Source organism: Pristiophorus japonicus, chromosome 17 (assembly GCF_044704955.1).
Source record: "Pristiophorus japonicus isolate sPriJap1 chromosome 17, sPriJap1.hap1, whole genome shotgun sequence".
NCBI lineage: Eukaryota > Metazoa > Chordata > Chondrichthyes > Pristiophoridae > Pristiophorus > Pristiophorus japonicus.
In genome coordinates, this window is record NC_091993.1 from 26,740,959 (window position 1) to 26,760,622 (window position 19,664).

The 19,664-nt window shown below is 49.2% G+C and overlaps 1 protein-coding gene across 2 annotated transcripts in view; it reads right to left on the minus strand.

The window, feature by feature from the left end:
• coro2ba (coronin, actin binding protein, 2Ba) overlaps positions 1-19,664 on the minus strand; it is a 241,822-nt gene that overhangs the window by 112,271 nt on the left and 109,887 nt on the right. Inside the window, exon 1 of one of the 2 annotated variants that reach the window (XM_070858512.1) lies at positions 5,907-5,960. The exons of the other annotated variant lie outside the window; for it this stretch is intronic. The gene's annotated coding sequence lies outside the window, so the exon portion shown is untranslated. Of the gene's footprint in view, positions 1-5,906; positions 5,961-19,664 lie in introns of those variants that run through there. 2 annotated transcript variants of the gene reach the window in all.

A 19,664-nucleotide genomic window follows, 5' to 3' on the forward strand; every position in this document is an offset into this window, starting at 1 on the left:
AGAGATAGGGAGGGGCGAGGCCAGGGAGTGATTTGTAAACAAGAATGAGAATTTTGCAATCAAAGCGTTGCTTAACCGGTAGCCAATGTAGGTCAGCGAGCACAGGGGTGATGGGTGAGCGGGACTTGGTGCGAGTTAGGACACAGGCAGCTGAGTTTTAGATGACCTCAAGTTTACGTAGGGTAGAATGTGGGGGGCCAGCCAGGAGTGAGTTGTCCTAGCTGAAATCAGCTAACTGAGCACAGACTAGCTGGGGGCAGTCTATCTCCAATCTGGTGAGCTCCCAGGACTCTCGGGTGGGCAATGCATGGAGCAGGTGCCTATCCGAGATGTAATACCTGTCGTACAATGAGCCTCGGCCTTCACTGGGGCAGGTAGTGGCTGCCTTCAAGTGCAAACACCATTCATGATCAGCCTCTGTAGATTTCTGAAGTCACCATAATTACACAAGTGTTCTTCTTTCAATGTGGCCGAGGTGTTAATTAAGAGAGCAGCTCTCTTAAACTAATTACTGCTGATCCCAAACATTCACTAATTATCAAGCCCCGTAACTTATCCCACTTTTCTTTTCAATGTAATTCAGAAGTGACAATTACTAATTGTGCTTACCAGAATTATAATAGTTCTCTTCTGTCAGTTATCACCAAACAGGCCACCTCAACACATTGCAGCAAGAAAGAACTCCGATTTTTATAGCACCTTCATGACATCCCAAAGCACTTCACAGACAATGAATTACTTTGAATGGCAACGACTGTTGCCATGCAGGCAAATGTAGCAGTCATTTTGTACACAGCAAGAGCCCACGAACAGCCATACGATGAATGGCCTTTTTTTTGGTGGTATTGATTGAGGAGTGTGGCCCAGGACATCCGACTCTTCGAATAGTGCCATGGGATCTTTAACACTGAACAGGCAGGTGGAACTTTGCTTTTAACATGTCAACTAAAGGGTAGATGGCATTTTGACACAATGGCTCGATCTCGATTATTAAGTGCAGTATCCTTGTCACCTCGTCTGTGCTGATTCGTTGTATAACATGTTGTAGGAAATGTTTGTGAATTAATTGGAAATAAACGAGCATAGGAAAATAGGTTGTTTTTGGTTTAACGTCTTTCGGATGAGACGTTAAACCGAGGCCCCGTCTGCCCTCTCAGGTGGATGTAAAAGATCCCATGGCATTATTTTGAAAAAGAGCAAGGGAGTTATTCCCGGTGTCCTGGCCAATATTTATCCCTCAATCGACATAACGAAACAGATTATCTGGTCATTATCACATTGCTGTTTGTGGGAGCTTGCTGTGCGCAAATTGGCTGCCATGTTTCCCACATTACAACAGTGACTAAACTTCAAAAGTACTTCATTGGCTGTAAAGGGCTTTGAGATGTCAAGTGGTCGTGAAAGGTGCTATATAAATGCAAGTCTTTTTTTTCTCCAATTCTTCACATTGTGGAAGGATTTGCAGGCTGGTTAATAGTCTGACGTGGGCAAACCTTCAGTGGCTGTAACCATCTTTATACCAGCCCAGAGGGGTGCTTAGTCCCACATGGCTGGAGGATTTTATGTTCTCACACAACCCACAGAACTGGAGGGTGGGGGAGGCACTCATTGGGCACGAGTATCCCTTAGCATGCCAACCCAGAATTCCAAGTTGGAGAACGGTCTTCCCCCTCCTAAGGCTGTCTGGAGGAGGGTTTGAATCCTAAACCCTTGCACCCTCTGACTCCGAAGCAGGAATGGTACCACTGAGCCAAAGACTCACTCCACAAACAGCGTACAGAGTAACTTTACATAGCGGCCAGAGGGATTCATTACTAAAAGCAAGAACATGAATGTCCTTGGATGGAGCTCGAATGAAAGGCCAGCGCTAATCACCTTTCCCTGACCCTCACAACTTCCTTCCCTCTGCTCCTGAAGCTGATGTCTTGTGTTTAGGAGCTTCGGTTCTGCAGAAACCATTGTTAACTGCAGCAACTGTAATATCTGCTGAGGGGACGAGTATCCGCGCAGTAATGTATTTGCTTCATGGGTTCTTTGTTTAAGAATTCATGGCAACACATTGCTATTAAGAGTCAACATCATGTGACTGGCTAAGCCACTCACAACTCAACAGCCCTATAACTATTTTAAAGTAGAACTTTAAATCTAGTGCCCCTTTAAATTAACAAATAAAACTTTTTGAAACTACGGTCATATTAAAATTTGGTGATGACCCACTCCAGTCCCTCCAGTGCTCACTTCCCGCGGAAGGCCGCGAGCATGCCGGTGGACACCACGTGCTCCATCTCCAGGGACACCCTGGCGTGAACGTAGCCGCGGGAGAGAATCAGCCAGTCGGGCTGAATAACCCCCTCGACCGCCCGCCGCCTGGACCGGTTAATGGCCAACCTAGCCACGCCAACAGCTCTACAACTATTTTGTTAGAAGGTAAAGCCAAATGCCCCCATTTTGGTAAGGACACTGGAACCCACAAGTTAACAATTTAAACTTTAACAGTGACTTAAATCAAATTAAAATTTGGTTGCCGGGGGTGATGATGCACTCCAGTCCCTCCGGCGCCCACCTCTCGCGGAAGGCCGCGAGCGTACCGGTGGACACCGCGTGCTCCATTTCCAGGGACACCCTGGCTCGGATCAACAGCTCTACAAACCTGTGAGCATACTCACAAGTGCCACATTACACCGGCCACCACGGCTGTGTTATGTGCCGAGACAGAGGGTGCGAGGGCTTCCAGGGGAGAAACACGGCCCAGACCTCTGTGGCCACCTCAGTGTCCGGACCTCACAACCACAGATCGATTTGATCATTGAAAGAAATGTTTGACACCCTGCCTGCACTTCCCTACGCCGCTCAATAAGGCAACCACTGCTGTGAATTCACATCCACTAAAAAAATGGGATGCAGATGCTCAAAGCCATTTAATTTATGTCCCCTCTCAACAGGCCGACTGGAGAAATGTAAATCCCAGCCGTCTGGGCTGGATCGAATCGCACGTTCCTGAGATGAAAGATCAGTGTACTAACTTTACCCCATCAGTCCTGATTTTAGCAACAGCAGTAGACAAAGAAAACAGATCTAACCTCTTGTAATATTTTTGCCTATTGAATTAACTCATCAGGCTACAGATGAATCCATTTTTTTTAAAACTTACTAATTTGTAGATCAATGACAGGTTGGATAGAGAATGAAAAGCTGCCGCAATACTAAGAATGAAAGAAAGAAAGACTTGCATTTATATAGCGCCTTTCACGACCACCAGACGTTTCAAAGCACTTTACAGCCAATGAAGTACTTCCTGGGTTTAACGTCTCATCCGAAAGACGGAACCTCCAACAGTGCAGCGCTCCCTCAGTACTGCCCCTCCGACAGTGCAGCACACCCTCAGTACTGTCCCTCCAACAGTGCAGCGCTCCCTCAGTACTGCCCCTCCAACAGTGCAGCGCTCCCTCAGCACTGCCCCTCCGACAATGCGGGGCTCCCTCAGCACTGCCCCTCGAACAGTGCAGCACTCCCTCAGCACTGCACTGGAGTGTCAGCTTAGATTTATGTGCTCAAGCTCAAGTTTGTCGATACTGGCCAAGGTTTCTCAATTAAACTAATATGTAGTGAATTGTTTAGCTCATCAAAGTTGCAGAGGGCTCTGCATCGAGTGTGCTGCTGTACAGTGTGCTCATACAGTTCCAAGGTGAATTAACAAATTATCTTCCTGCTGATGTCAACAGAGTGCTGAGTTGAAGTGCAAACTCAGCCTTGAGAATGTGAATAAAGCCAATAAAAGCTGCCGCTGCCTTTCAGCAGATTATCATTTGTGAGTTCAAAGCCCTGTCGCCCACCACCCGTCAGTAAGCCCTGCTTCCTCCCAGCCCAGTCCTCAGCAACCTCCATCGCCTGCCCCTCCCCCAAAGCAATGGACTCCCAGTCCTTGTCCTCATTTGCAAATCCTTCCATTTCCCCCACCCAACTTTACCGCTCCAGACCCTCCATTCTCCCAGCTCTGGCCTCCTCTGTGTTCCTCTCTATTATGTCTTTAATACTCTTATGAATGACTCCACGAGATCTAGTATTGTACTCGAGCTGTTGTGACCTTAGTCTCATTTATTGTAACTCCAGAGTGAGGCACAAGCATGGTGGGCGGCCTTTTATACTGGGCCCTGCACACCTATGCAGGTGACCCTCAGGTCTCCCACTGCAATGCCCTCTGGTGGCACACCTTATGTGATTATACAGTTAGTATACATGGTCTACATACACGACACCACATCCCCCCAAGTCTTTAATGCAAATTGACTCGTACATTGACGATGACCTGGGCTTCCTGGTTGACCATTGGAGGATTGCTTCTAGCTTGGGTGGGTTGGTAGTGAGATTTGTTGCCAGTGGAGGTCCCCGTGGTTTCTGGTTGTGAGTCCATGACTACTCCATTCTCCCCCCCACACACAGAGATCATGCTAATGGCCCGTTACAGGCAAGTTGCATTCAAGTTCATCACATGGGTTTTACATTTACATCTTGGTACATTTGTTGGATGGATTATAGTTGCGGGTTTTTTTGTGTGGTACATTTACAAGATCAGTACAGGTATATCAGTACAGGTACACAAGGACAGTCTAGTTCCAGCACGGCCGGATGAGATCCGGGTTGTCTGATGGCGGCGTGGTGGCCCATGCTAGTGGGTCTGTGGGCGAGGTGAGCTCATTTTGCTCGAGTTGCTGGAGCTCAGTACTCTTGCCATTACTCCTAGTGTCGAGCAGGCTCAAAGACAGCTGATGTGTCTGTGACCACCCTATCCTTCGCGTTTGCACAATGTCGCTGCTGCTCCCTGGAAAGTAGCCTGAGCGAGTGAGCGTTTTGTCTAAGCGATGGTGGGGCTGCCTCGCCTTGTCTAGCAGTTCGCAGGAGACTGCTGACTCGTTTTCCTTGAGGGCACCGTTGTGAGTACACTCTAGTTTGGAATCCTGGCTGGTCTAGGTCCCGTTCGGAGGAACCGTTGCGGGCGACCCTTCGCTCTTGGGCATTGCCGTGGTGGCAAGTGGGTTTGTGGGCTGCGCCTTTTCCACCCGGGTGGTGGCCGACGGTAGCCGACTGTGAGCATAGGCGCAGTTTACTGTTTCTGGCCTGTGGCGGTTCATGCCATCGGGTGCCTGCAATGTTAAACCGATCTGAGGCAGGGTATCGCTACCAGTCCCTCTGCTCTCCAGGGATCATTTACTCTGCGGCTTGTCTACTTCTGTCAGCTGTGGGGACACTTTATGATATATCATTCTGGTCCCGGGAATGCAGGCTACAGCATTGGGTAGCCCGCTGGACCTGTATACGACCGTTAGGTGTTTGCCCGCTACATTGGCTGATTGCAATTTGCACCCGACATCGCTCAACAACATTTTGTTTGTTACAGCTGGACTTTTACATTGGTTACCAATTTCAAGCAGTTCATTCAAAAATGGTAGGTTGCTGGCCTCCTTTAAAATGGCCTTACTACTTTTACCCTAATCGCCTTCCTTGCGTGGAACCACGTGTCGTTGCTCCATTAGCACTGCACCTCGAGGTTTGGATGCCATCTTTTCCCTGTCCATGATGTCGACTGCCGCGATCTTCGTTCCCAGGGATTCTGCCACTGAAGCTGAGAAGGTGGTTTCGGGGCACCTCGGCCGGATCATTGCCACGCAGTCGTGATGAGAGGTCTGTGCCTCGGGGGCTGCGCGGATCTGCTCTCCGGTGCCTGGTCCAACCGAAGGTGGGGGTTTGCTCTGCCTCTGAGCATAGGGGACATCGATCGTTGGAGGGATGAAGTCTTCCCAGTTCCAATGAATCTACCCCATCCATGTTCTTCCAAGTACCGTTGGTCTATCACCTGAAATAATCCACAACGGTAAATTGTGCACCGCGCCATCATGAGATACACTTACATCCGCACTACCAACAACTGATATCAGTTCCTTGGTGTAGGTGCGCAGCTTTGCCTGAACCGGGACCAGCTTGGGTCGTTCAGCTTGATCGTTCCATAGCCTCTCAAAGGCTTCCTGGCTCATTACTGACTGACTCGCCCCCGTTCCACTTCCATGAAGACTGGAACGCCATTTATCTCGACTTCCATTATCACTGGAGGACAATCTGTGGTGCAGGTATATACTCCATACACTTTGTCCTGGGACTGAGATGCCTCTCTAGCCATCTCCTCATAATCCGCGCTGGATTCACAGCCATCAGCTGACTCCTCTTCCACATGGTGAGTCACAGCTCTTTTGCACATTCGCTGGAGGTGGCTCTTTGTGCTGCAGCCTTTGTACACATAGTCTCTGAATCGACACTGATGAGCCCTATGATTACTTCCGCAACGCCAGCATGGTGCTGCTCATCTTACGTTTGCACCCCTCGGCGGACTCTGAGTTAAAGGACTTGGGGGCCTGTACGCTCTGCCCTGGGCAGATTCACGTTCAACAGTTCTGCCTGTGAAAGATGCCATTCTATTTACAGTGCTTGCCGGGTTTGAGTCCTGAGAGTGAGTCATCAGCTGCTTGGAGCTGCAGCTTGAGGTCATGAAAGCCTGGCTGATGCTGATGTCCTTCTACAGAGTGACGGTGGTTTTGGCAGACAGTAGCCTGTGAAGAAAGGCCTCATGACTGATGGCAATTACGAAGACGTCCCGCAACGCATCAGCGAGGGATGCGCCGAATTCACACGGTCCTGCCAGCCTCCTGAAGTCGGCAGCGTACTTCGCGATTTCCTGGCCCTCGGGGCGGTGGTGTGTATAAAATCGATGCCTGGCCATGAGGATGCTCTCCTTCGGTTTGAGTTGGTCCCGAATTAGCACTTTCAGCTCCTCATATGACTTTGTCGTTGTTTTCTCTGTTGCAAGCAAGTCCCTGATGAGGCCGTAGACCGCGGGCCCACAACTGGTCAACAGGATAGCTCTGCGCTTATCTGTCAGCGTGGCCAGATCATCACCTACCAGGTCATTTGCTACGAAATATTGGTCGAGCCGCTCCATAAAGGTTTCCCAATCTTCACTCTCTGGAAACTTTTCTAATGCACCAACGTTAGTCATTTTTGCGTGAAAGTTCGTAATCTCGTCGCCAGTTGTTATGTCTTTAATACTCTTATGAATGACTCCACGAGGTCTAGTATTGTACTTGAGCTGTTGTGACCTTAGTCCCATTTATTGTAACTCCAGAGTAAGGCATAAGCGTGGTGGGCAGCCTTTTATACTGGGCCCTGCACACCTATTCAGGAGTGAAATTAGGAAACACTTCTACATGCAAAGAGTGGTAGAAGTTTGGAACTCTCTTCCGCAAACAGCAATTGATGCAAGATCAATTGTTAATTTTAAATATGAGATTGATAGATTTTTGTTAACCAAAGGTATTAAGGGATGTGGGCCAAAGGTGGGTATATGGAGTTAGGTCAGAGATCAGCCATGATCTCAATGAATGGTTGAACAGGCTCGAGGGGCTGAATGGTCTCCTTCTGTTCCTATGTTCCCCATTCCACCATCTATGGCACAGCCATTGGCCATTTTGGCACCTCTCTCCAGAACTCTTTCCCTGGCCAGCTCTCTCATCGATATCAGAAGCCTCTTCAAAGTCTTTGACCATGCTTTTGGTCACCTCCCCTAATTGTTCTCGGATACATGTCAGAAGATCCCAAGGCACTGTTCAATAGAGGGAAATCTGGGATTTTGTGGCTGGCTTCACACTGGGGGTTACCAACCCTCCAGGATTGCCCTGGACTCTCCAGGAATTAAAGACTGATCTCCAGCTCACTGCTGCAAGCGACACTCCGGGACAAAACTCACCGGAGCGTTAAAATAAATGATGTTTTCCTCTCATTTTCTCTGAACACTTTTTGTTTAGTAGTTAGAAAAATATCAGACGTGGGGGAAAAAAAGGCTGTTTGACTGACAGTCAAGCATCTTCCAAACGGGCAGTGAAGAGTCTACTCGCTTTCCCATTGGCGCGGGAAGGCGGTGCACTGTAAATTCGGGCGTGTTGGGCGAGCAGTGGCGGGAGCCTTGGGGGCGGGGCGGTTGAAGGTAGGAGGTCATGTGATGATACCTCCAGGAATACGTCCAACCAGAACTCCAGTTCACACGTGAGTAATGGCCAGTTGAGAGAGGTACTGAAAGGGGCCATGGCTGCCTGGACCCCCCAGCAAGGGTCGGCAGGCTCGGCAGAGGAGGGAGAAAATAAATGTTACGGAAAATCCCTGCACTGACTCTTTACTTTCACAGGGTGTAGTCAGCTGATTACTGAAGACATTATCGAGAGGCCTGGGTCAGTGACAGAAAATACTCATTTAAATTCCAATTTATCGCTCCGCTTGACAAACAACATCAACCGAATTTCTCTCGACTGTAATTTTCCTTTCTGAAATTGTCTTACCTTTTATGCCTCGTGAAATTACAATTCAAAAGTTATCGCATCACAAGGGAAGCTTTCACGCTGCAAAGGGCCCTTTGAGAAAGGCGAAACAATCACCAAGGACTACATGGTACAAACTGATCATATTCTGCCTCTAGGACCAAAGATACGTTCTCTCTCCAAACACTGCAGCCTTTGAGGGAACGTGCATCTCATCTAAACACCAGCATCAGACAACAAACCCATTCTCCTCTCCCCTCTCTCTCTCTCTCTCTGTCACACATACATGGACACACACACACAGGCTGCAATGGCCTCATTGGCTGAGGAGCTGGAGGGGGGGGCCAATGAATGGCTTCCTATCCCTCCACTGTAGGACAATTAATAAGCCAATCAAATTCTTCTTTAAGTACCTCCCCACTTCTCCACTACCAACAACCCTTTATAAATCACTGCTATGGCCCCAACTGGAATATTGTGCCCAGTTCTGGGCACTACGCTTTAGGAAATGTAATGTATACCTGTGAGTATGCTCACAGGTTTGTAGAGCCGTTGAAAACAAAACAAAAAATTTTTTTAAAAAGAGGGCAGTTATAAATGTCTGGAGTGTCCCCCAGATCGGGGGGCACTTGATCTAATGTTTATTTTGTACCCCCCAAAAGAGTTGTAGAACTGTTGCGGGCTGCTCTTGCACACTCTCCACTTTGCCATCCTTGTCTGCCGTCCGGACACGCCATGGTGCACCATCTTGCCGTCCGGAGGAGGCGGGGGTCCCCAATGGAGTGCACTCTACGTGGGAATCCTCCCTCTATTTATTGGGGACTTGGCCTGGAGGGTATTGCACGGAGCGTTCCCGTGCAATAAGTTTTTAAGTCGGTTCATGGGCTCCCAGGCCGCCTGTAATTTCTGCAGTCTGGAGGAGTCCGTGTTCCACGTTTTTATTGAATGTGCGAGGTTGCAGCCCCTCTTCCACTATCTGAAGGGGCTGCTCCTCAATTTCAGGCTGCACTGCTGTCCCACACTCCTGATCTTTGGGCACCCTGTGCAGGGGGGAGCGGGCATGTCCGAGGGCCTCCTCGTAGGACTGCCCCTGGGCACGGCCAAGGGAGCCATCAGCCGGTCCAGGCAGCGGGCGGTCGAGGGGTTTCGTTCAGCCCGACTGCCTGCCTCTCTTCCGCTCTTACATCCGAGCAAGGGTGTCCCTGGAGATGGAGCACGCGGTGTCCACCGGTACGCTCGCGGCCTTCCGCAAGAGGTGGGCGCTGGAGGGACTGGAGTGCATCATCACCCCCGGCAACCAAATTTTAATTTGAATCTTTAGTGTCTAAAGTTTAATTTGTTAAAGCTTGTCGGTTCTAGTGCCCCCTCCCCCCCCCCCCTTTTAACCAGGGGGCACTTGATTTAATGATTTATGTTTTACAGATACATCAAAATAGTTGTAGAGCCATTGTGGGCTGCTCTTGCACACTCTCTACCTTGCTATCCTCGTCTGCCGTCTGGATACGCCATGGCGCACTATCTTGCCGTCCGGAGGAGGCGGGGGTCCCCAATGGAGATTTCTCTATGCGGGCGTCCTCCCTCTATTTATTGGGGACTTGGCCTGGAGGGTGTTGCATGGAGCAGTCCCGTGCAATAGATTTTTAAGCCGGTTCACGGACTCCCAGGCCGCCTGTAATTTCTGCAGTCTGGAGGAGTCCGTGTTCCACGTTTTATGTTGTATGTGTGAGGTTGCAGCCCCTCTTCCAATATTTGAAGGGGCTGATCCTCAAATTCTGATTGCACTTCAGTCTCATGCTCCTGATCTTTGGGCACCCTGGGCGGAGGGGAGCGGGCAGGTCGGAAGGCCTCCCCATACGACTGCTCCTGGGCATGGGCAAGGTGGCCATCAACTGGCCCAGGCAGCGGGCGGCCGAGGGGGTCGTTCAGCCCGACTGCCTGCCTCTATTCCGCGGTTACATCTGAGCCAGGGTGACCCTGGAGATGGAGCATGTGGTGTCCACCGGTACGCTCGCGGCCTTCCGCGAGAGGTGGGCGCCGGAGGGACTGGAGTGCGTTATCCCGGCAACCAAATTTTGATTTGATTTAGGTTTCTGGTAAAACGTTAATTGGTTTAATTGTCATTAATACGGGGGCACTAGGTTTATGGTTTTACACCAAAATAGTTGTATAGCTGTTGAGTTGGGAGTGTCTTAGCCAGTCACGTAATGTTCATAAGACTCAATAAAACCCCAGCCAGTTGGGTCTAGGTCATCCACAATGAGGTATGCAGTTGTGACCCAACTAGTTCTTAATAGCAATGTGTTGCTATGAATTCTTAAACAAGGAACCCGTGAAGCAAATACATTACAGTAAGGATGTCAAAGAGAGTGCAAAGAAGATTCCCGCGAATGGTGCCAGGGATGAGGGACTAGAGTTTTGGGGGGTGGTTCTCCTTAGAGCAGAGAAGGTTAAGGGGAGATTTGAGAGAGGGGTTACAAATCATGAAGGGTTTTGATGGAGTAAATAAGGAGAATATTATGTCTGTGACGTAGTTATGAATGACTCCACGAAGCAATGTACTCAAACTGTAGTGACCTTGGTCCTTTATTCGTAACTCCAGAGTGAGGCAAAAGCATGGTGAGCAGCCTTTTATACTGGGCCCTGCACACTTATGCGTTGACCCTCAGGTCTCCCACCGCACTGCCCTCTGCTGGACAGCCTCTGCCACAGGGGCAGGGAACCCCAGTCTCCACCAGTTGCACCCTCTAGTGCTGCCAGCATAGTATATACACAGTGTAAACCTTATTGATAGTACATCAGGTAACAAGTCTCCATCTTACATAGAAACATAGAAAATAGGTGCAGGAGTAGGTCATTCGGCCCTTCGAGCCTGCACCGCCATTCAATGAGTTCATGGCTGAACATGCAACTTCAGTACCCCATTCCTGCTTTCTCGCCATACCCCTTGATCCCCCAAGTAGTAAAGACTACATCTCACTCCTTTTTGAATATATTTAGTGAATTGGCCTCAACAACTTTCTGTGGTAGAGAATTCCACAGGTTCACCACTCTCTGGGTGAAGAAGTTTCTCCTCATCTCGGTCCGAAATGGCTTACCCCTTATCTTATGCAACTATACAGTGACTACACCGGGGGTATATTTATAGTCTGCATATATAACAGAGAAACTGTTTCCAGTGGCAGGCGGGTCAGTAACCAGACTGTAACCAGTAACACAGATTCAATGTAATTGGCAAAAGATCCGGAGGGCGAGATATGGAGAAATCTTTTTAGGCAGCGAGTTGCTGTGATCTGCAATGCGCTGCCTGAAAGGGCGGTGGGAGCAGATTCAATAATCAAATAATAGAGGCTGGCATATGAAGAATGGTTCCCTGGGCGAGGTACGAGAGGACCACAGGCACCAAAGGAACTAGCATCAGCAAGTAATCGTCAGGAGAGGAGGGAACGATCAGGGTAGGGGGAAGAATGAGCCGATCTGTAATCCCGAACAAAAACACGCCCAACTGATTATAAAATAATGACGCACTGGGGCGCCATAGAAAGAAAGACTTGCAATTTCAGGATGTCCCAAAGCTGTCTTACAGCCACCAAAGTACTTTTTGAAGTGCAGTCACTGTATGCAACACGACAGCCAATTTGCGCACAGCAAGCTCCCGCAAACAGCAATGTCAAGAACTGACTCTCGGTCGAGGGGTGAATATTGGCCGCGCTACGGACCGTTTTGTTGAGCCGTGTAAAGCAGCTCTCTACAGCTTTGCGCTGGAGAGATAGTCGTCAGCAAAGCTCCTTCAACAATCTGCAAATCTCTCCCAATCAACGGAACCTTTTGACTGAACATTTCCTGAGGAAATTGAGATGAACGGCTCGAGCCAGCAATGGACTCAAACAATCAGTCAGCATACATTACTCTCTGCATTATTGATCCCAGAGCTGGGAACGAGGACTTGAAAGCGATAAGAGCAGTGGATTTCAGCCGAGCCCACAGTAATCTGGAGAATCAGTGCCTCCCAAGAATACTGATTTACACAAACCAATTAATCAATCTTTCTTTCAGCATTACCTCTAAACATCCTCCTCAACCTTTCCCGATTGGCTTCCCCCCTCCCCTTCCCCTTCCTCTGTTGCAGTCTTGGCCTCGTGCTTCAGTTCTGTGAATTTGATACAGACCCAGCCCAGGAATTCACACGGCACAAGTGACACGGTACAGTTTCCGGATTCGGGCTGCCGAAAAACCCGAAACGGTGTGGGCGACATGGAGAACGGGTGATGCCGCGAATCCACCGATTAATTTCCCCGCCTCCGCGAATTCTCCTGAAGATATAAGAAATAGGAGTAGCCCATTCAGCCCCTCAAGTATGCTTGGCCATTCAATGAAATAATGGCTGACCTTCTACCTCAACTTGTATTTATATAGCGCCTTTAACGTAGTGAAACATCCCAAGGTGCTTCACAGGAGTGTTATGAGACAGAAAAAAATTGACACTGAGCCATGAAAGAGAAATTAGTGCAGGTGACCAAAAGCTTGGTCAAAGAGTTAGGTTTTAAGGAGCGTCTTGAAGGAGGAAAGAGAGGCGGAGAGGTTTAGGGAGGGAGTTCCAGAGCTTGGCGCCCAGGCAACCGAAGTTGAGCGATTATAATCAGGGATGCTCAGGAGGGCAGAATTAGAGGAGCGCAGACATCTCCGGGGGGTTGTGGGGCTGGAGGAGATTACAGAGATAGGGAGGGGCGAAGTCATGGGGGGATTTTCTTGCTTGACTTCCCTTAAACTTTAGGAACTTATTGCAGTCAGATCACAGAGTGTGCCATCTCTCGGGGCGGCAGGTGGGGGCGTGGTTGGCGGAGGGGAGGATGCGGTGGGGGAGGGAAGGCGAGGGGGGGGGTGGGAAAGGCATGAGTAGGGGGGGGAGAGGAGCCGGGGGTGGAGGGGGGAGAGGCGGTGGGGAGGAGGGGAGGTCGGGGTGGGGGAGGAAAGGCGGGAGTAGGGGGGGAGAGGAGCGGAGGGCGAGGCGGGAGGATGCAGTGGGGGTGGAGGGGGGGAGAGGCGGGGGGGAGGGGGGAATGCGGCGGGGGTAATCCCATTTACCGCGCAGCCACTGTATTAAACGGGAGGTCCAATTTTATGATGAACTCACAGGAGTTACCCTGTGCAACGTCCGGAGGCTCCGTCAGGTTAAAACTAACACACCAATTCAAAAGCGCACCTGCATGATGCTTCTTACTGACCACTGACCTGGTCAGCGAAGTGCATCCAACAGAAACGTAAAAGGAAGGGCCGCCCAGTCACAGCCCGGCAAGTGGCTGCTTCGCTTTTTGAAGAAAACAAATGCATTTTTAAAGCGCCTTTCATGACCTCAGGACGTCTCAAAGTGCTTGAATTCATGAGACTGAAGTACGGAGCCAAGAAAGAGGGGGAGAGTGGGGAGCCAGCCGAGGAGAAAGTTTAGAGGTATCACTGAAAGAAAGATTGATTCATTAGTTTGTGCAAATCAGTATCCTCGGGAGGCACTGACTTTCCAGATTACTGTGGGTTAAGCTGCAATCCACTGCTCTGATCTCTTTCAAGTCCTCGTTCCCAGCACTGGGATCAATGACGCAGAGAGTAATGTACACTGACTGTTGTAATATGGGAAACGCAGCAGCCAGTTTGCGCACAGCAAGCTCCCACAAACAGCAACGTGGTAATGAACAGATCATCTGTTTTTTGTAATGATGTTGGTTGAGGAATAAATATAGGCCAGGACACGAGGGATAACTCTCCTGCTGTTCTTCGAAAAGGTGCCATGGGATCTTTTACACCCACCTGAGAGAGCAGACAGGGCCTTGGTTTAACGTCTCATCTGGAAGGTGGCACCTCCGACAGTGCAGCACTCCCTCAGTACTGCACTGGGAGTGTCAGCCTAGATTTTTGTGCTCAAGTCTCTGGAGTGGGACTTGAACCCACAATCTTCTGATGCAAGAGACGAGAGTGAGCCACAGCTGATACTATTTCCTCACCTGGTTTGCTGGTTCTTCATCCTCGGTCAGCTCCTCCTGAGCCACGACTTGTTGCAGTTCCTGTTTCCGTGGCTTGTGGTGCAGCACATCATTACCACTCTGCCAGCCAGCTGTACTGTGGAGCACTCTAGAGGTGTGGTCAGAACATCACAACTAGGATTTGAGCACACCGCTTGTCTGCTCAGTTGTGATCCTGCATCTAAAACTCCCGACATAGTCGTGGGGGAGTCCAAAACTAGGGACCGTAAATATAAGATGGTCACTAATAAACCCAATAAAGAATTCAGGAGAAACCTCTTTACCCAGAGAGTGGTGAGAATGTGGAACTCGCTGCCACAGGGAGTGGTTGAGATGAATAATATAGATGCCCCCGCAAGATCCAGCAAATCCCCTGGGAGGACAGACGCACCAACGTTAGCGTCCTCGATCAGGCCAACATCCCCAGCATCGAAGCGCTGACCACATTCGACCAGCTCTGCTGGGCGGGCCACATTGTTCGCATGCCTGACACAAGGCTCCCAAAGCAAGCGCTCTACTCGGAACTCCTACACGGCAAGCGAGCCCAGGTGGGCAGAAGAAACGTTTCAAGGACACCCTCAAAGCCTCCTTGATAAAGTGCAACATCCCCACCGACACCTAGGAGTCCCTGGCCGAAGATCGCCCTAAGTGGAGGAAGAGCATCCGGGAGGGCGCTGAGCACCTCGAGTCTCGTCGCCGAGAGCATGCAGAAAACAAGTGCAGGCAGCGGAAGGAGCATGCGGCAAACCAGACTCCCCACCCACCCTTTCCTTCAACCACTGTCTGCCCCACCTGTGATAGAGACTGTAATTCCCATATTGGACTGTACAGTCACCTGAGAACACACTTTTAGAGTGGAGGCAAGTCTTCCTCGATTTCGAGGGACTGCCTATGATGATGGTGAGATGCATTTGGGGGAAGCTATATACGTACATGAGGTAGAGAGGGCTGGAAGGATATGCTGATAGGGTGAAATGAAGAGGGATGGGAGGAGACTCGTGTGGAGCACAAACTCCGGCAGGGACTAGATGGGCCGAATGGCCTATTTCTGTGCTGTAAATACTCTGTATACGAATGGGAGTTCTTTTTTTCTGGGACTCTACCTGCCTTTTCACTCCCCCCTCTTCCAAAAGTCGCTCTTTTCAACCGGGTTTGTCCTCCTGTTACTCGTCCCTTGCTCAGTGTCCCCGGAAAGTGTGCTGAGATAACCCTCTCCACCAGGAGTGCCACAGAAACGAGCGCTGGATATAAATGCAAGTATTTTTAAATTGAGAACGTGCAATAGCTCGAAACAACCCGCGAGTGGCAGTGTGCTCCCTCCCCGGCGCACCGAGCCAGTAGCCTCGCCTCCGATAATCACAGTTACCTGTCTTCATTGTAAACCTCGTTGCACATGTATGATAAAAAAACATTCCAACGTCCTCCACTCTTTTCAAAATCCCTTTGTGGTCTCACTTCTCCCTATCTCTGCAATCTTCTCCAGCCCTACAACTCTCTCCAAAATCTCTGACTCGGGCTTTCTGGGCATTCCTCCCTCACTCCCTTCGCCCCACCATCGGTGGCCGTGCCTTCAGCTGCCCAGGTCCCAAGCTCTGGAATTCCCTCCCTAAACCTCTCTGCCTCTCTCTACACCTTTAACACCACCCTTAAAACCCACCTCAACGATCACCCCTCCTAATATTTCCTTCTTTGGCTCGGCATCCATCTTTCTGATTCCGCCTCTGTGAAGCACCTTGGGGTGTTTTTCTACGTTAAAGGCGCTATATGAATGCAACTTATTGTTGTTGCTACAAATGGTCCAGACACATGCTATCCATCCAATTTAACTCTTTGTCTCTTTCTCTGTCTCCTTCTCTATCCATGTCACTCCTTCTCTGTATCTCTCTCTTTCCCTCCGCCTCTCTGTCTCTCTCTCTCTTTCTCTGTCTCTCTGTGTCTCCTCCCTCTCTTTGCTTCTCTTTCTCTTTCTCTGCCTCTCTGTCTCTCTCTCTCTGCCTCTGTCTGTCACTCTCTGTATCTCTTCTCTCTGCCTCTCTGTCTCTCCGTCTGTCTGTCTCTCTCTCGCTCTCTGCCTCCTCCCCCTCTCTCTCTCTCTCTGTCTGTCTCTCTGTGTCTCCTCCCTCTCTGCCTCTCTGTCTCTTTCTCTGCCTCTGTGTGTGTCTCTCTGTCTCTCTCTCTCTCTGCCTCTCTTTCTATCTGCCTCTGTGTGTGAGTCTCTCTTTCTCTTTGTGCGTCTCCCTTTCTCTCTGTATCTCCTCTCTCTGCCTCTGTGTGTGTGTGTCTCTCTCTTTCTCTCTGTGTCTCTCCCATCAGCACTGATAATCAAGTGATCGGGTGAACCAGACTCATTTGGGGCACCTTTATTATCCTCACAGCAGCTTCATCACCAGGCAGGGAGGGTCTGCTTTCAAACACTTTCCCTTCAGAGCCCCAGCCAGCTGTCTCACACGTCTGTCACCTCAGCAGCAAGCCTGTCTGTGAAATCTTTAATGTGCGGCTTGTGATTGTCAAACCCGATGAATCTGAGATTATGTAGGGAAACCATCAAAAGACACCGAGCAAATGCATCCAATCCGAATCCTAACTTGCCACAATGAGACAATTCTAAAATCATAACTGCTTGCCTTACACTACAAGCTTTACATCGCTGGTATCATCATCATCATAGGCAGTCCTTCAGAATCGAGGAAGACTTGCTTCCACTCCTGAAGTGAGTTCTTTGGTGGCTGAAAAGTCCAATACGAGAGCCACAAACTCTGTCACAGGTGGATTTGATAGTCGTTGAGGGAAGGGAAGTTGTTGAGACATCGTTGGTGATATATCTCCAGTGTCTACTGTACATGGACCATGTACAGTAGACACCTCAAGTCGCTGGATCTAAGATATACTGAAGGAATAACTTGCATTTATATAGAAACATAGAAAATAGGTGCAGGAGTAAGCCATTCGGCCCTTCGAGCCTGCACCATCATTCAATAAGATCATAGCTGATCATTCACCTCAGTACCCCTTTCCTGGTTTCTCTCCATACCCCTTGATCTCTTTAGCCGTAAGGGCCATATCTAACTCCCTCTTGAATATATCTAACGAACTGGCATCAACAACTCTCTACGGTAGAGAATTCCACAGGTTAACAACTCTCTGAGTGAATATGTTTCTCCTCATCTCAGTCTTAAATGGCTTACCCCTTATCCTGACACCTGGTTCTGGACTTCCCCAACATTGGGAACATTCTTCCTGCATCTAACCTGTCCAGTCCCATCAGAATTTTATATGTTTCTATGAGATCCCCTCTCATTCTTCTGAACTCCAGTGAATACAGGCCCAGTCGATCCAGTCTCTCCTCATATGTCAGTCCTGCCATCCCGGAAATCAGTCTGGTGAACCTTCGCTGCACTCCCTCAATAGCAAGAACGTCCTTCCTCAGTTTAGGAGACCAAAACTGAACACAGTATTCCAGGTGAGGCCTCAACAAGGTCCTGTACAACTGCAGTAAGACCTCCCTGCTCCTATACTCAAATCCCCTAGCTATGAAGGCCAACATGCCATTTGCCTTCTTCACCGCCTGCTGTACCTACATACCAACTTTCAATGACTGATGAACCATGACACCCAGGTCTCGTTGCACCGCCCCTTTTCCTAATCTGCCGCCATTCAGATAATATTCTGCCTTCATGTTTTTGCCACCAAAGTGGATAACCTCACATTTATCCACATTATACTGCATCTGCCATGCATTTGCCCACTCACCTAACCTGTCCAAGTCAACCTGCATCCTCTTAGCATCCTCCTCACAGCTCACACCGCCACCCAGCTTAGTGTCATTTGCAAACTTGGAGATATTACACTCAATTCCTTCATCTAAATCATTGATTAGGATGGAGAATGAAACCGTTAATTCAGAGACCATGGTCCAGAACTTCAAGAAGGCTAACTTTGAAGGTATGAGGTGTGAATTGGCTGGGATGGATTGGCGAATGATACTTAAGGGGTTGACTGTGGATGGGCAATGGCAGACATTTAGAGACCGCATGGATGAACTACAACAATTGTACATTCCTGTTTGGCATAAAAATAAAAAAGGGAAGGTGGCTCAACCGTGGCTATCAAGGGAAATCAGGGATAGTATTAAAGCCAAGGAAGTGGCATACAAATTGGCCAGAAATAGCAGCGAACCTGGGGACTGGGAGAAATTTAGAACTCAGCAGAGGAGGACAAAGGGTTTGATTAGGGCAGGGAAAATGGAGTATGAGAAGAAGCTTGCAGGGAACATTAAGACGGATTGCAAAACTTTCTATAGATATGTAAAGAGAAAAAGGTTAGTAAAGACAAACGTAGGTCCCCTACAGTCAGAATCAGGGGAAGTCATAACGGGGAACAAAGAAATGGCGGACCAATTGAACAAGTACTTTGGTTCGGTATTCACGAAGGAGGACACAAACAACCTTCCGGTTATAAAAGGGATCGGGGGGTCTAGTAAGGAGGAGGAACTGAGGGAAATCCTTATTAGCCGGGAAATTGTGTTGGGGAAATTGATGGGATTGAAGGCCGATAAATCCCCAGGGCCTGATGGACTGCATCCCAGAGTACTTCAGGAGGTGGCCTTGGAAATAGTGGATGCATTGACAGTCATTTTCCAACATTCCATTGACTCTGGATCAGTTCCTATGGAGTGGAGGGTAGCCAATGTAACCCCACTTTTTAAAAAAGGAGGGAGAGAGAAAACAGGGAATTATAGACCGGTCAGCCTGACATCGGTAGTGGGTAAAATGATGCAATCAATTATTAAGGATGTCATAGCAGTGCATTTGGAAAGAGGTGACATGATAGGTCCAAGTCAGCATGGATTTGTGAAAGGGAAATCATGCTTGAGAAATCTTCTGGAATTTTTTGAGGATGTTTCCAGTAGAGTGGACAAGGGAGAACCAGTTGATGTGGTATATTTGGACTTTCAGAAGGCGTTTGACAAGGTCCCACACAAGAGATTGATGTGCAAAGTTAGAGCACATGGGATTGGGGGTAGTGTGCTGACATGGATTGAGAACTGGTTGTCAGACAGGAAGCAAAGAGTAGGAGTAAATGGGTACTTTTCAGAATGGCAGGCAGTGACTAGTGGGGTACCGCAAGGTTCTGTGCTGGGGCCCCAGCTGTTTACACTGTACATTAATGATTTAGATGAGGGGATTAAATGTAGTATCTCCAAATTTGCGGATGACACTAAGTTGGGTGGCAGTGTGAGCTGCGAGGAGGATGCTGTGAGGCTGCAGAGCGACTTGGATAGGTTAGGTGAGTGGGC